Raw genomic sequence first — 5,214 nt, 5'->3', positions numbered from 1 at the left:
CCAATACCGGGGTTGTGCATGATTTAAATTCGTTGTGCAATGATGATAGAGCATAGCCAGACTATATGCTTTTGTAGGGATAACTTTCTTTTGGCCTTGTTATTTTGAAAGTTCATGATTACCTTGCTAGTTTTATTGAATTATTATTGTTTCCACGTCAATAGCAAACTATTGTTTTGAATCTAATGGATCTGAACATTCACGTCACATAAGAGGAGTTACAAAGGACACCTATGCTAGGTAGCCTGAAAGCATCGAATATTCATTCTTTATCACTTCCCTACTCGAGGACGAGCACGATTTAAGCTTGGGGATGCTTGATACGTCTCAAACGTATCTATAATTTTTGATGGTTTCACGTTGTTATCTTGTCATCTTTGGATGTTTTATGTACCTTTTTATCTTTTTTTGGGACTAACTTATTAATTCAGTGCCAAGTGCCAGTTCCTGTTTTTTCTGTGTTTTTGACTCTTTTCATATCTGATTTTGGAACGGAGTCCAAACGGAAAAAAAACCCCGAAATGATTTTTTTTCCGAACGGAAGAAGATCAGGGGGCGTCTGGGCCAAGCCAGGTGGGCTCCAGGGAGCCCACAAGCTCCCACTCCACCACAAGGGGGGAGGTGGCGGTGTCAGGGCTTGTGGCCTCCCTGGCCGCCCCCTTACCTAGATCCTTGGCCTATATATTCCCAAAAATTCAGAAAAAAATCAGGGGAGCGTCGAAAATACTTTTCCGCTGCCGCAAGCTTCCGTTTCCGTGAGATCTCATCTGGAGACCCTTCCCGGCGCCCTGCCGGAGGGGACTTTGGAGTTGGAGGGCTGCTTCATCATCATCATCGCCCCTCCAATGACTCGTGAGTAGTTCACTTCAGACCTATGGGTCCGTAGTTAGTAGCTAGATGGCTTCTTCTCTCTCTTGGATCTTCAATATAAAGTTCTCCATGATCTTCATCGAGATCTATCCGATGAATTGTGGATTTGTGATCAAATTATATATGATATATATTTGAGTCTTTGCTGATTTCTTATATGCATGATTTGATATCCTTGTAAGTCTCTCCGAGTCTTGGGTTTTGTTTGGCCAACTAGATATATGATTCTTGCAATGGGAGAAGTGCTTGGTTTTGGGTTCTACCATGTGGTGAGCTTTCCCAGTGATAGTAGGCGCAACAAGGCACACATTAAGTAGTTGCCATCAAGGGTAAAAAGATGGGGTTTTCATCATTGGTTTGAGATTATCCCTCTACATCATGTCATCTTGCTTAAGGCGTTACTCTATTCTTATGGACTTAATACACTAGATGCATGCTGGATAGCGGTCGACGTGTGGAGTAATAGTAGTAGATGCAGAAAGTATCGGTCTACTTGTTTTGGACGTGATGCCTATACATATAATCATTGCCATAGATATCGTCACGACTTTGCGCGGTTCTAGCAATTGCTCGACAGTAATTTGATCACCCACCATCTACTTGCTTTCATGAGAGAAGCCACTAGTAAACACTACGGCCCCTGGGTCTATTCACATCCATCGTTTACACCTCCGCTTTTACTTTGCTTTGTTACTTTGTTGCTTTCAGTTCTCACTTGGGAAACAATCTATAAGGGATTGACAACCCCTTCATAGCGTTGGGAGCAGGTTCTTTGTGTTTGTGCAGGCACTTGTGATACTCCTCCACTGGATCGATACCTTGGTTCACAAACTGAGGGAAATACTTACCACCGCTACTCTACATCACCCTTTCCGCTTCGAGGGAACACCAACGCAAGGCTCCAAGGCCACGGGGAAATCCTTTGCATATTTGCCTAGGAAGTCCCTAAAGGCGTAGCCGTAGCGGAAGGATTCCTGGTGCCGTTGCTGAGGTGAATCAAGACAAGAACAGTCTCCCGTCAGCACGTGTTTATGGCGCCGTTGGAAGGTCTTTTTTTGTAGTAGCACTAAGCTGCACGATATAGCCACCCTATTCACGAGCGAGGAAAATATTCGCCACTACTTTATCCTTAAGCTATTTCCTTTCTCGCTAAAGGGTGATGCTAAGACTTGGTTCACTTCTCTTGCTCCTGGTTGTGTGCATAGTCCCCAGGATATGATCTACTACTTCTTTGACAAATATTTTCCTGCCCATAAGAAACAAGCTGCCTTGCAGGAAATATATAACTTTGCACTAGTTGAAGAAAAGAGTCTCCCACAAGCTTGGGGGAGGCTTGTCGAGATGTTGAATGCTTTGCGTGATCACCCTCTTGAGAAGAATGAAATACTTGATATCTTCTATAATGGACTAACACATGCTTCTAGGGACCACCTAGATAGTTGTGCTCGTTATGTTTTCAGGGAACGGACTATGGAACAAGCTGAGATACTATTGAATAATATCTTGTGCAGTGATAATGCTTGGACTATTCCCGAACCAACTCTAAAGCCAACTCCGAAAAAATAGGTATTCTATTCCTCATTCCTGAAGATATGCAAGAAGCTAAGAAATCTATGAAAGACAAAGGCATTAAATCTGAAGATGTCAAAAATCTACCACCTATCAAAGAGATCCATGGTATTGATAACCCGACACATGTAGTAGAGGTAAATTCTCTTCGTAGATTCAATGAGAGTGATATTCCTTTTGATAAACCTGCTAGCTTATGCCTGGAAGAATTTGATAACTTTGTTGCTGTCACATCCCTAACCCTTAATCAAGATAGCATTGTTCTCATGTCTTCTTTGCATTTGCATCTAAGAAGTGTCAACAAAAACAACAAAGTGGCAAAGGAAATACTCAAAACCCTAGCCACCATTTCAATTAAAGGAAATCTCAAACTAGTTCAAAATCATTGAACCCAAAATGGCCTCAAGAAATGTTCAAACTTTTTGATAAATCATGAAAGTAAATGAGCATTGGAGAAAACTATTTTCTTGACACTTTAAGCATTTTAAATAAATGCAAAAGCCACTGGTTTCAAACTTTAAAATTTGAAATCAGAATCTATAAATTTCCAAAAATGTTGAAAACCTTGGAAATGAGTGGGGATATTATAACAAATATTTCAGGAGGTCTAAAATAGTTTTTACTTTTTGTTTTGGAGCTGAAATAATTAGCAAAACACTAGTTAGCAAAAAAAAACAAAAAAAAACAGAAAAAAATGGGAAACCTTACCTGTCGCCTAAGCCTGGCCCGGCCCATCTCCCCGCTCGTCCCCTCCCTCGCGCCAGTAGGCAGCAGGAGGTGGCCGCCGCCTCCTCCGGCGCGGCCACGCACCTGCATGCCTGCCTGGCCGCTGCCTCGCGCTGGCGACGACGGGGATAAGGTCCCCAGAGCCTCCCCTATCCATTCCCCGCCTCGGTTCTCCTCCTCCTCCCGGATCTCCTCCTCCTCCTTGCTGCCGCCATTAGAGCCGAGCTCGAGCTCGAGCTGCCCGTGACCCTGGCCATAGGATTCCCTCCTAGAGCACGCCTTTAGATCCGCCTCGTCGCCCTGGTCATCTCTGCAGAAGCCGAAGCTTCCTCGAGCCCTGCAACGCCCGCAACGCCGTCGTCTTCCACCTCCGGCCGCCGGACCTCTCCCGTCGATTCGTCGCCCCCAGGCCTTCCCCGAGCCGTCTAAGCTCTGCTCTGCACTCCCCGTGAGCATGCGGTCGTTTCCCCTAAGTTTTCCCCGTCGATCCCCTCCTCTAGCTCTAGTTTCACCGGAGCCCGACGAGGACCGCCGCTGCCGCTCGTCGCCGGTAGCCCTCCAATGATCAGCTCGTCCTTCCGAGGGCACCAGCACCTCCAGGACGACGCGTAGATGCCGTAGCAGCTAAGAACCGAGCGTAGATCCCCCTGATTCAAAGACCCCGATGACTCCCGAGCCTTGGCCGCCGCCAAGCTCGTCGCCGGCGTCATCTCCGGCCAGATCAGCCCCGGCTAGGCGCAGAAATGAAGCTGCGAGAGACGTGTCGTTCCTCTGGTGCTCTCCGCGCAGCATTTGGCCCCCTGTGCGCCGTTTCCGAGCCCCTCCGCCGTGCTGGTGGTCGCCGGAGGCTCCCCGCCGGCGAGGACGACCTCGCCGCCGGTGGATGTCGACATGGCAAGCTAACCCAGCCGATTAGCGACCTAATCACTCGCTGACAAGTGGGCCCAAGGCCAAGTCAAACCTCAGTTAGGGCTGGTCAGCGCGGGATTAGTCCCAGAGAGGCTGACCAGTGGGGCCCCCCTGTCAGGTTTGACCTGAACAGGTCGGCTGACCTGCTGACGTCAGCCTGAGGCAATAAATAGAATTTCCAGTTTAAAACTAATTCAGGAAATTGCTAAAATTTGTAAAAATCATAGAAATTAATCTGTAACTCCAATGAAAATAATTTATATATGAAGAAGTATCAGAAAAATTCAAGGATTCTGATTATGCTATTTTCAACCATGTTTGAAAAAGTTACAGAACCCTAAATTGTGAAATAAGGAATAATTCAATTCTTTTAATCACTTTATAAATGGAATTTGCAAAAATATTCAAATTTCATTATAAATGCAATGATCACACACTGCCCTAATTACAAATCAGTATCATAACATGACATTTCATGCATGTTAACATCAAGTTGATCTGAGCATCAGGTCGAATCAATTAAACCGGTATCCGAGAATACCCGTTTGAATTGCTATTCGAATGTGATTCAAATCAACTCTAAACCTATTACATGTTGAAAATAATAACTTATCACCTTGCATTCTCATGCCATGCTCATGCATCATTTTGAGTGCATATGATTGTTATTGAATGTTGCCATTCATTTCGGTAGGCTCCGCACCCCCGGATTCCACCGAATATCCGTCTGACGGATATCGTTCCTCCTCTGAGCAACAAGGCAAGCAACCCTTTTGATCATCCCGATAACTCCTATGTTCTTGCTCCTGCACCTATTCATTGCATTAGGATCAAATGCTTCAACTGCTTTTGCCACGACAGTTGGACCCACTTCCTTTGCATGACTTAACCTTGTCACAGTAAATAGCCGAACCTTGCAACCTAGCATACCTGGTAGTTGATTGAGCTATGATGTGCCTTATCCTGCTATGCATTCTATGCTTAGAGTTGTGTATGGTCTGTCATCTGGGAGATGAACAGAAATGTGGAATGTATTCGGTAAACAACGTTTGTGTGTTGAACTTGATTTGGTAAAGGTACCGGTGAAAGGCTGTGTAGGAGTACATGGCGGGTTGTTTCATTGGAACCATCCTTAGGAAC

The sequence above is a fragment of the Hordeum vulgare genome, chromosome 7H, assembly GCF_904849725.1.
Source record: "Hordeum vulgare subsp. vulgare chromosome 7H, MorexV3_pseudomolecules_assembly, whole genome shotgun sequence".
Lineage (NCBI taxonomy): Eukaryota > Viridiplantae > Streptophyta > Magnoliopsida > Poales > Poaceae > Hordeum > Hordeum vulgare.
Note: the sequence above shows the minus strand (reverse complement) of the source record.